A 12704-nucleotide genomic window follows, 5' to 3' on the forward strand; every position below is an offset into this window, starting at 1 on the left:
ATGACCAATCGAAGATTCACGACAAAACCGACACGACACCGAATGATGTAAAAATTGAGTTTTCGATAAACTATTTTTTAGCCTTGGTGATCTAAATGAAAGTCGTAGTATTTTTAAACCGATAATTTTCATAAAAAGAACGTCCAAATCTGACTTCGTATGAGGAAGTTATGATTTTTCTAAGTTTCGGAATAGCAGTAGACAGCTAAAAACTCGAAATAAAGATCGAGTGATTTTTAGTCAACTCAACTTAAACAATAATCGAAGGTCTCGTCAATACTAGTACATCGGTAAAAAGACTGACGGAAATGGACGTCGGATGAAGAAGTTATGAATTTTTAACGGATTTTCCTGTCCCGGTCTGTGAAAAATAATAATATTAAAAATAAATTCAAAATTAGCCGACGGAGTCTAAACGAAAGTTGTAGAGTATATTCTCGCCTACGCGTGCATATAAAGAACGTTAAAAACGGAGCTCGTATGCGAAAGTTATTGATTTTAGAAGTTCGGGGCACACAATTCAAAAAAATTCCGAAATCCGAGGAATTTCGCATGTGTGACGCCTGTCCGAACCGGAGACCCATCCGATGCGTGGCCCAATAGTCTTCCGACGTATGTACAGCCTTCGGTCTGATGCATTCCATCTCCGTGTCCTGTCCGAAGCGCGCCAGCTGCCTCCCCTCCGGATCCGAGCCTCGCATTTGCTGCCGCGTGGAGCCCTCTCAGCCGCTGATCTTTGGTCTCGCACCCTATAAAAGGGGAGAGGGGGGGGGGGGGGTTGCGACATCTCCCGGGTAATGTTTGATTTTTGCCCCTTTTTCACCCCTAAACTTTATTTTAAGCCATTTTTAATCCCCCGAAGCCCCAGAATCATTCCTAACACCCGAAATACGTTCCGAAGTGCCCGAGAAGCCCGGGAAATTTATCTTTTCGGTTTGAAGCTCAACCTTCACAAGGCCCATTTTCATTAAAGCTCTCGGTTTTCAACGAAGAAACTTAATTAATATAACGAAGTGTTGCATAAATTACTATTTTAACCCCCGATTAATTCACGGTGAGTTCATTATATATGAACAATTGTATGTTATGTGTTATATATGCTATGTGCTTTTTCCGATGTTATTATTTCCTCTATTTATGATAGCAAAGCTATACCTTTGGCCATGTGATCAGTGAAAGGACTTAGATTCACAGCGGTATTGGTATGTAGCCTCTGGCCATGTAGAGCATGTCTCGTAAGAGAATGACTTCTATTCTATGGCATTGGCAGAAGGTCAGATAGGGCTGAAAGCTTGAATTCTACCAAAATGTTAATCAAAAAGTGTATGTCTTCTGTGCCATTTGGGCTGAAGCTTTATTGATGTATATCAAGTATGGAAATTTTTATGTCTCATTAGTTGTATATCTTTGAATCAAATCATTGATTGATATGGAAAGCTTGTCACATGATTCACATATGCCTTTGTTGTTCCTTGTTCCTCTTTGCTTCTGCCATATTAAAGTATATATATATATATATATATATATATATATATATATATATATATATATATATATATATGGCATAACGTTATATTGTATCTATTATTGAACTCACTAAGCGTCACCGCTTACCCCTCTCAATGTTTAACAATTGCAGGCAATAAGCAACCAGTATAGTTATATATTGATAGAAGATTTTGAATAGTTTGAAACTATTGTATTTAGTAATCATGTATGTATAAAAGTATAGTATCTTGGGTAGTTGTGTAATATATAACACTTTGTAATAGTCGGTTTGTATCCAGTCTTATGTAAACAAGTTATCAATGTAAAAATATATTGTTTTTATGAATATGCAAGTAGCATGTTTTGGAGTAACAATTGTCAAATATGAAAGTGTGGGTCTTTCAATCATGGTATCAGAGCCATGTTTAAGTGAACTAAATACCACAGATTGGTATTTAGAATTAAACCATTGGAAGTTCAATATATGAACGGATTCATTAGGAGTATATGGATACAAACCATAGGAAAGATTTAAGTGGGGTATTGGGTAGTGATAAACCCTAGTATTCTAAAATATTAAGTTACTTCAAAATTTTCAAGGAATTAGTTTAAGTGAACTAGGAATTTTGAGAATTTCTAGACTTAAACATGGAATATTAAGGGATAATGATACGATGTGTGTCTAGTATACTTTAGGTTGAATACCTAAATAGAGAAGCACTAGAATATTAGAGGAGATATGCCTGATATTCTAATATGTGCTAAATGATAAATAAATATAGTCTGCCTAGGTTGCTTACCTATATTGCTATTACTTGAGAAAGTTTAAGGTCTGTTGCTGGCCATAGTATGGAAGAGGAAATTTTATGTATTCCAGATTTAAAATTTTCTATATTAGGACTGATATGAAACTTTTCGAAGTGATAAAAAGACTTATGATAGTTGAGAAGTCGTGTGAGGCAACTAGTTCCTGAGAAGGGTTTCAAAGTGTATTCCAGATTTAAAAATTTCTATATTAGAGTCACAGCGACATGATAACTAGTGGCAACTAGTTCCTGAGAAGGGTTTCATTCAGAAGTCATGTGAGGCGACTATATGGGGAGTCCTTTGGCCCTGCCGCTGGGCCGGAATCCGGTATTTCAGATGATCGGCAAACAAGATGAGACCAGGCAGGTCTCGGTAGATTATGGAAGCAGTCATGTGGCGGCATACTACTTCAGGCAGATCAGTGTTCGGGCAGTTTCAACATTTGGCAGCATTAGTATTTGTGTTTTGGGCTGCGGAGTAAACAGACTGGGTTCAATGTTAATGATTGGTATGAGTGGTCTGTCAGGGATCCCGACGATCTCAAGACTTCAGGTTTCGGATCGAGTAAATGTGATCATATTGCAAGAGATTCGGTTATTTAAGGTTTTAGAACCCTGCGAGGGTTGGTTACGATTGCCTTGAAAAGGCTAGGGTTATGCTCAGTATTGTAGTTCAAGTTGTTTGGCATGTAAGGAATGAGAAGAAACGATTTCGAGGGCGAAATCTAATTTAAGTGGGGGAGAGTTGTAACACCTTGTTTATTATATAAATAAATAAATAAAATTAATTAGCGAATAGTAGCCCTAAAACCAATAATTATATAACAATGTGTGATTTTGAGGATTTAACTGACATATTTTTAAAGTTGGGGGTTAAAAGTGTAAAATCCGGATTCAGGTTGTAAATATTTATGAAGACAGGGGCTCCGTGGTAATCATTGGAACTTAAGTCTAAAAGAATGAGTGGAGGAGGGACTAGAAATGTTAACATGGATGAAGTTGGATCATTGGACTTAAATTGAAAAGAATTTAGAATGCTGAGGGTTAAAGAGTAAATTTTGGACCTTAGTTAAAAAGAATTTGTCAAGGAAGGGGTTGTTTTGTAAAAATTCGGACTTAATTAGTAAAGGTTTTCAGGGGCAGGATTTAAATGGTAAATTTCAGACCTTGGTTGAAAAGTTTCTCATGGGGAGGGACCAAACTCGTCAATTGTGCATATATTTGATGGGAGCGGGACTTTAACCCGACGTATTCCTTCCCTCCTGTTGCATTGCTCAAACCTAACCCTAGATCGTTACTTCCCCAGCCGCCACAACCCTTGGAACATCTTCAACCGATGCTGCTTCGCCGAGGATCGTCGCCGTCGTAGCCCCGCTGCCGGAAACGCCGTGTTCGGCCGAGATGGCCGCCACGACCGACGTCTGAGTGGAGTATTGTTGCTGCGAGGGTTGTGAGCGACCGGAAAAACGCTGGTAAGCCCATCTTCTGCCTCTCCCTCTCCTATCCTTCGTTATTCCCGGTGAGCCGGCGTCGTGTATATCGATTGTTGCCGTCGGCGGCCTTATGGTCACCGTTTTGGGCCGCTGCCGCCGTCTGTCGCCACCTCTATGGCTTTTCGGCGATGTTCTGCCATCTTGTAGGTGGCTGATTGCTCGTGTGTCTGCCTTTATGGGATATTTACAGAGGTAACAGTGGAGTATGTGTTATTTTGGGCAGGGAAGCAAGATAACCCGCCACCACCACCATGGGGTGGTGGCGGTCATCTCCTACCACCATATGCCGCCACAAGTTGTTGATTGAGTGCATAAATCGGTGTTGCTGTTGAACCCGAGATGTATTTTGCGAGTGTTGTGAGAACAAGATCTTTCTAATGCGCAGGGACAAGGTTTGAGAACTCAAACCTTGAGTGAATGCTTAAGATCAATGTCTGCTTGCTAATAAATGTTCAAGTCAAGCCTGGAAAGACCAGTCAAGTCTTAGATAATGTATTCAGCAAATGATCAAGTCATTTAATGAGCAACGAGAATAACTGATCAAAGTAAAGCTAATAAATGAAGAACAAGAAGAATGTTTGAAGTAAACTTAAAGAGAATAACAAAAGTGAGTGAAAGATCTGTAGTTGACTTGTATTGAATACTCCTATAAATAGGAGTGAATATTACACCGAATTAACTGAAGTGCTTACATAGGACTGGACAAAAGACATGATTCTGACATTCTGAATGTCCAAATACAACTATAGACTTAGTCCTATGAAACGTTACATCAATACTAATACAAATATAATAAATGCACAAAAGACAAAACAGCTTCACTCCGGATCAGCATCCATTCCGGACATAAGAGTCAGATCCGGAATGTCTTCAATCTTCACGTCATCTTACCTGGTCCGGACAGATTCCAGACCACTCTCCTCTTCGGAACATACACTTCGGAATTAGTACTTAGGATTGCTAGAGGTTCACTTTCAGGTTCCAACAATCTCCTCCTAAGTGAACTTAGCAATCCAACTAGCTTAGTTCATTTCTTCCTTGATGAAGGTGTAGGCTCTGAACAACCACTCTCGGACCGCAATGTACCACACCAATTGACTCACAAACTTTTCCTTGACCTGTTCCGGAGCATCAGACTTGGATGCCCGGGATATGAATTTCTTCAGAGCTTTGGTCGGAACTAGATGTTTGTCAAGGACTCGGAAGAAGTCCTTCTTGTTTGTCCTTCTCGTTATGTAGACAAACCCTAGAACCGGTTCTTCAATAGGACCATATGCAAGAATTTCAGCTTCCGGAAGAATAAAGTTGATTTTGGCAACGAATTGTTCCGTTCCGTAGAGGTGTGCAAGCTCATAATCACATTGGCAAAACTCAGCAACATAATATTTCAGAAAGCTCAAAGTTGCGTGGTAAGCTCCCATACTGATGTCATCCTTTTGATTTTCTCTGAAGTAAGCAGCTAGAGTGAGGATGTCATTAGGATTCATAGAAGGAAAATCAACATCAGTAAGGCCCGGGGTGTTGGCTTGTTCCGAAGGAGGTGAAAACGGAATAGAGGGCATTTCAGTTCAAATTTCACGAAATTTTTTCTTCCGAAGCCCTGAACTTTGGTAATCCTCTTCCTCGTCCATACTTCCTTGAAAGGTTGAGCGTGCTTAGAGTAGAAAGTTTTAAGCCTTTCTCGCTCAGTCCGGATGATCACTTCTGAATTGTCTGATGGATGAAGAGGGGCAAATTTGGTATAAAATTTGCTGTAGGGAGAGAGAGGAAGATCTAGCTGATCGGAGTCATTGGTGGGAAGGTCGTAGTAGAGGAACGAAATGATTTCTTATGCCTGAAGAATGCCTTCACGGCAAAGAGGAGAGATGTCATGCATCGAATCAAGATTATCCTTTAGAGATTGGATCTGTATGATGTCCTCTAGTGCCTGATTGGTTTCCTCCTGAGACCATCCATGTTTTTGCTTGAGAGGAGTTCCGGAGTGAAAAGCTTGATGTTCGGTAGTCATTGGTTTCTTCCCTTTGTCTTTTTGAAGTGCAGATATAACAAGCTTCATATTTTCATCAATCGCAAATTCCGGAGTGGCTTTGGAAGTGGTTCTTTCGGAATTTCATCAGGGATCCGGAGAGGAGAGCCCTGGTCGATTTGAGCGATTTTTGGGTCCGGAATGGGAGGCTGAACAGAAGGAGTGGCTCGGAAGGCTTGAGCTGTTAAAAAGGATTTTGCCTTAGCCATTTGAATGCCCATCCGGTGAGCATCAGGAAGAGAGGATGGCCAGGAAACAATATACCAGATTCTCTTTTGTTCTTCTAACATTTCCTTCGGAATGGTCAACGTGGGAGCTTGAAGACCAAGAACTCCCTTGGGAGCTTTATCCGGAATATATTCGTTTTCATCTTGACTTCCTTCTTCTTCTTCTGAGTTTCCTAGCATTCCGAAGACGACATGAACTTCATCTTTAGAATTTAGGTCTTCATCTCGGAGTGTAAATTCCGAGGCGGGTTTCCAAGGTTGGCTTGGGCCTTCTCCCCCTCTTGCATCGGTGGACTTGGGAACTGGTGCAAGTACCAAAGTGTTCTGGAGATCATCAAATTTTGTGAAGACTTTCTGAAGCCCTATGTTGAGTTGAAGAGTGAGAATGCCGTAGGCTTCGGATGTGGGAGCTTGTGCAGCAAGGTGATCGAACAGAGGCCCCAGGATGGATAGCATCTCATCAAACTTCTGATTCAGAACATCAATGATGTTCCAAGTAGAGCGGAGAAGCTTGATGAGGACTTGTTGAAGGATCATGTTCATCTCATCCTTCTTCTTGATCTCCTTCTCCATTATTTGAATACGTTTCTCATGACTAACGTGTGTCTGCTTAATCAGGTCGTTGGTAGCAGCCACCAAGTTGTCATGGACTTTGAGCATGGAAGTAATGGTGTTGAGATAGTGATCAACCAGAATGTCGTATTTGGTGTCAACTTCTTCCATTGTGTGCTTGAGCCAGAGGGAGATTAACTGATCCAGTTGGGCTTCTCTTTCAGCAACAGATGGTCCGGACTGCTGGGATATTGACTGAAGAATGGCATCAAGTTTGGAGTCAAGTCCGGAGACTTTTTGATCTATTTTCGTGTTGAGCTTAGTAACGAAGGTTTCGATGGATGACACTTTCTTCATAGTGTCCGAGACATTGGTTTGAATCTAAGGAGAGCGAAGGGGTCAATATAGTCACCAGCTGAGGATTCCGAATCAGAATCTGAGTGTTGCGGAGGAGCTTGGCGTGAGGAAGGATTTGTGGATGGACCTGGCTTGGTTGCAACATCATCCTCTTGCTGTTTGGAGTTTGAACCATTAATCAGAGTGGTTGAGGAGGAGGATCCGAAGTCATAGGCAGACTTGGATACGGATGCCCTGGATTGAATATGGATTGAGGTCATGAAGTTTGTGTCCGAAACTGTTTTTGCTTCATCATCCAGCATGACTTCTTCTGATACCTCTTCTTCCAGATCGGTTTGGAAAATGCTTTGGTGAGTGGTAACGGGTGGTAGTTCTGAAGCAAGATCATTGACAACATCGACATCGGTGGGAGGAACATAAGGCATGTTGCTTTGGATGGCCCTGTTCCTCATGGAGATAAGAGTTGACTCCAATTGAGCTCTGGTGAGATCCGGACGTTTGGATGCGGCCCTGTTGACAAAATCTTCCCATTGGGGATCATTAACACCTGGTCGTCCTGTACTCCTTCCGGGTATCAGACCAGTTGAGGCTTCCGAAGTTGGAGAGACTGCTCCAGCTCCAGAAAGCTTGGGGTCCGGAACAGGGGTTCTAGAGTGTGTGCTTTTGTGAGAATCAAAAGGGATATCAAATGAGACTCGTGGGTGTGTTCCAGGGGGCTGCAAGGAACTATAATCAACATCGGCATCACCTTTTTGGGAAGGTGAGGGTGGATTATGTGGAGACTCCCCGTGATTGTGTGCAGGTGATTTTGAAATATCGAGAGGTGCCTCGGATGAGTGGGTAGGTGGGGTGTACGGACGGACATAATCAGCTGGAATGTCATGGGTGCCTTCCTGTTGAGAGGAGGCACTGACTTTGGCTTTCTTTTTAGTCTTTGGCTTTGTAGGAGAAGCCTTTCGCTTGGCTGGTTTCTTAACCTTAGGTCCAGACGTAGTAGGTTTGGCCTCTTCCGAAATGGACTCAACAGAGACTAGGGCAGGTTGTGTTGGGTCGAACACAACCGAAGTCTCTAAGTGTTGTTTTAAATAAATGGAATCGGAAGGAATGAGGGCCAACATGTGGTCCGTAAGATGTCTGACCGGACCAAAGGAGGATTGGCCTGGAATCCTATAAGCCTTAACTACTTTGAATGAGACACATACCTCAGGAGGAATTATGTTAACCGGAAGGGGTTCAGAAAGCTCCTTGAAGATTTGTTGAAGTGTCAGTGCCCAGAAAATAGGGCTTGAAATCTCGTTGTCCTTCCTCTTGATGGCAAACTTGCAAAAATCTTGTCATAGGACTTCCGGAAGATCTACAACATTGTTGCGTCCGGAGTAGATGCTGAAGACGACATTGAGCCAGTCCTTGCTTAGCGTATAAGTTCCTCCATGCTTTCCGGACAGCCCTCTGATGATGAGGTGCATTAGCACGGTCCAGAGTCTGGAGACAGCAGATTTCTTGAAATCTTTGGCCTTGTAATCTTGAGTGTACTCTATGTAATTCAGAAACGTCTGAAACTCTTCAGTCGTTGGTTCTTAGACTTTGAAATCCCTTGGGTTTGCTTTTACACCAATCTCCTTAAGGAAGGTCGATTTGAAGATGGGAACTGTTCTGTCACCGATGATTGTGGTCTCTAAGGCTCCGTCTTTGATTTTAATACTAGTGAATGCACGGTGAAGACGATGAAGTGGTAGTGGAGGTTCAGGGATTTTGGTGAGGGGAATGGAGATAGGGTGGTTTGCAATAAACTCGATCATTACCCTGATTGATTCATCATAATCCAGTGGATTTAGGGAGAACATTTGAGTGGTGTCTCTAAGAAAAGGTTCTTGATCGACAGAAGATGATGAACCCTTGGAACCTTTGGTTGATTTCTTCGTTGCAATCGATTTCTTTGGGGTTGAGGCAGTTTGAGTGGTTTTCTGTGGAGACGCCATTGTTGAAGGAAGATAAATGCTCGAAGAACACCAAGAACACAGAGAGAAATCAAGGGTTTAGAGGTATTGGGCGCGTAAAGTGATCAAAAGGGGGTTTGAAAGGTATTTATAGGTAAGGTAGTGGGTCGGGTCGATGGATGTAATGATGAGGGTCCGAAGGTGAAACGGGTCGCATTTAATGATAAAGAGTTTAGGGATACCGATTTGACTAGGGAGGTGAAAGGTGAGTGTATTTGTGGTTAAAAATGGAAGGTCATAACCGGCGATTCGATGGTTACTGTATGGGGATGTGGAAACGTGTCACGAAAATCAAGGAGAATAGGATAGGATCTTCAGAAAAAGTAACCGTTGAGACAGAAAACGTTTCACCTTATTATCCTTTGGTATTCCGGATGAGCTATTCCGAACAGAGTATGATCCGGAGGGTAAAAAGTTGTGTTCCGGAACATGCTTGTTTTGAAAAGAGGTCCGGAATGCGAAAATAATCCGGAGAGAGTTTTGATTCCGGAGTAAAAAATTTGAGTAATTTCGGAAAAGATGTGTGATTCCGGAACAGATTTTTTTTTTGAAAAAGGTTGAGATTCCAGAGCAAAGATTTCGGAATAGAAATTCAAGAAATTCTGTTTGATTTTTGACAAAATTGGTAATTCCGGAGCAGAAATTCCGGAATAGTGATTTTCAAGAAATTTCAGAGTGAAATTGAAAAAGCTTCCGGAACATGATTGGGAAAGCATTCAGGAGTGAGATTTTAAAGAATTCCGGAGCAAGTTTTGAAAAACATTCCGAGGTGAAATTTGACAGACCTTCCAGAGTGATTTTTGAAATTCCGGAGCACATTTTGAAATTCCGGAGTGCATTTTGAAATTCCGGAGCGCATTTTGAAATTCCGGAGCGCATTTTGAAATTCTGGAATGTAATACCTTTTCCAGAGTAGAATTTCGGGATGCTATTGACAATGGGGACTTTAAATAGCAAACAATCAGGGTGAATTGTACAACTTAAAAACTCAAGTGTAGGTCAGAAATAAAGACAAGTAAAATGGTTCTATGTATTCAGAGAGAAAGTAGTTCCGAGATGAAAAATTTGGTTCGGAACTAATTTTCTTTCGAATATGTCTATCAAAGAGAACAAGTCTCTTGAAAGAACTGAGGATCTGTTATCATCATACCCATCTTGTTCAGAAACCCATTGAATTTGGTTTCGTCTAATGCCTTGGTAAAGACATCAGCAATCCCATCATCAGATTGAACAAAAATGAGTTCAATGTTACCATTTAGTACATGATCTTTTATGAAATGGTACCTTATATCAATGTGCTTAGTCATTGAGTCCTGAATTGGATTGTGGGAAATCGCAATGGCACTTTGAGAGTCACAGTAGATAGGAATGCGTTGAAAACGGTAACCATAATCCAAGAGTTGAGATTTCATCCATAGAACCTGAGATGTACAACTGGAAGCAGCAATGTATTCGGCTTCGGCTGTAGAGAGTGCAATGCAGTTATATTTCTTGAAATACCAACTGACCAAACGACCACCTAAGAATTGACAGCCACCTGAAGTGCTTTTTATATCAAGTTGAAGACCACCATAGTTAGAATCTGAATAGGCTTGAAGAAGGAAGCTCTCATTTGCTGTGTACCAAATTCTGAGACACTTTGTGCCTTTAAGATATCGGAAGATTTGTTTCACAGCCAAGAGATGAGACATCTTTGGGTTGACTTGAAATCTGGCACATAGGCATGTAGAAAACATAATATCTGAACAACTTGCTGTGAGATAGAGCAGGGATCCAATCATTCTACGGTATTTCTTGTCATCAACAGGAACACCCGAAGGGTCGGCAAAGATCTTGTGTCTGAAGCCCATTGGTACCTTTGCGGAGGCACAGGTGTCCATTGAGTATTTCTTGAGGAGTTCCGAAATGTACTTCTCTTGGTGAATGAAAATTCCTCTGTTAGTCTGTTTGACTTGGAAGCCAAGAAAGAAGCTTAACTCTCGATTCATGCTCATTTGGAATCGATTGATCATCAGTTTATCAAAGTCAGCAACCATAGATGAATCCGTAGATCCAAAAATGATGTCGTCCACATAAATTTGTACCAGTATGAGATGCTTTCAATTTGATGTTCGGAATAAGGTGGGATCTAGAATTCCTCTTTGAAAACCAGAGCGTTTGAGAAAATCAGTGAGTGTCTCGTACCATGCCCGAGGAGCTTACTTGAGTCCGTAGACAGCCTTCCGGAGTTTATAACAGTAGTTCGGAAATGAGAGATTAATAAATCCGGGGGGCTGTTGAAGGTATACTTTAGTGTCAAGTTCACCGTTAAGAAAGGCACTCTTAATATCTATTTGGTAAACTTTGAAGCCTTTATGAGCCGCATAAGCAAGAAAGATTCTGATGGCTTCAAGACGTGCAACAGGAGCAAAGGTCTCATCGTAGTCGAGCCCTTCGATCTGATTGAATCCTTTTGCCACCAACCTTGCTTTATTTATAATGATCACTCCTGAGTCATATAGTTTATTGCGAAATACCCATCTTGTACCAACAATGGGATGATTATGAGGAGGAGGCACGAGAGTCGAAACTTCATTTCGGTCAAATTCTGCCAGTTCTTCTTGCATGGCTGTAATCCAGTCAGCATGCTCCAATGCTTCCTTGATGGATTTGGGTTCAACCATGGATATGAATGCTGATAAATGACATTCATTTTGAATATTAGTAGTAGAACGAGTCTGTACACCAGCATTGGGGTTTCAGATTACTTGGTTCGGAGGATGATCCTTCGTCCAAACATGTAATCGTGGGAGTTCTTGTGCAACCGTCGATCCGATATCAACAGTGGAATTGATTTGCTCCCCCTGAATGGTTTGAATGTTGGGATGATGTTCCCCCTGAACTTCTGAACCAGAGAGGTTGACATCATCATCAGAAGGGAACTCGAAGAAGTTTTCATTTTCATCAATGTTGAGAGGATTAGAGTCATCGAAATCAGCAGCTGCATCTTGGAAACCATCCACATTTGATTCAAGAGAGGGATGAACATCATTCTCCCCCTCAAACTGAGAAGGTTGAAACGGTTCGGAATCAAATAGAGAGAGGCTTGGGATCGAACCGGAGACATTTTGAGAGACTGGAACTTTCGAAGTGGGAATTGGAATGAGAGATGGTCTTGATCGAGATTTCAAATCAAGAGCGGTTTCGGAAGGACCAAAGAGAGTTTCAAAGTCAACTTCAAGAATTGTTTGAGGGTTCGGACATCCTGGCGGAGGAGCATCAGACTCCATAATGTGAGTTGTAATGTGAGTGGGGCCAGAATTCTGAACGAAGTTGTCATCGAAGGTAATGTCAAAGCTTTCTTCCAGAACACGATTTCTCCGGTTAAGAACTCTATAAGCTTTCGATTTTGAAGAGTACCCAAGGAAAATGGCTTCATCAGCTTTAGGTTGGAACTTGGTAAGCTGATCACAGTTGTTCTTGATGAAGCACCTGCATCCGAAAACATGCAAAAAAGAGATTGTTGGCTTCCTACCATTCATTTCTTTGTACGGTGTCATGTTGAGGCGTCGATTGATGATACTTCGATTTTGAGTGAAGCAAGAAGTATACACGGCTTCAGCCCAAAGGTAGAGTGGTAAATTTGCGAAATTCAGCATAGATCGAGCATTTTCAAAGAGATTTCTATTGCGTCTTTTGACTACGCCGTTTTGTTGTGGAGTATAGGGAGCTGAGAAGTTGTAGCCAATTCCTTTTTCAGTGAGAAATTTCTCAATGGT

The 12704-nt window shown here is 41.6% G+C and overlaps 1 pseudogene; it reads right to left on the minus strand.

The window, feature by feature from the left end:
- Positions 1 to 5349, minus strand: part of LOC145105263 (protein phosphatase 2C 51-like) — a 35490-nt pseudogene extending 30141 nt beyond the window's left edge.
- Positions 5350 to 12704: the final 7355 nt, after the last annotated feature.

This window comes from Lactuca virosa, chromosome 4, assembly GCF_052849685.1.
Source record: "Lactuca virosa cultivar CGN04683 chromosome 4, Lactuca_virosa_CGN04683_v6, whole genome shotgun sequence".
NCBI lineage: Eukaryota > Viridiplantae > Streptophyta > Magnoliopsida > Asterales > Asteraceae > Lactuca > Lactuca virosa.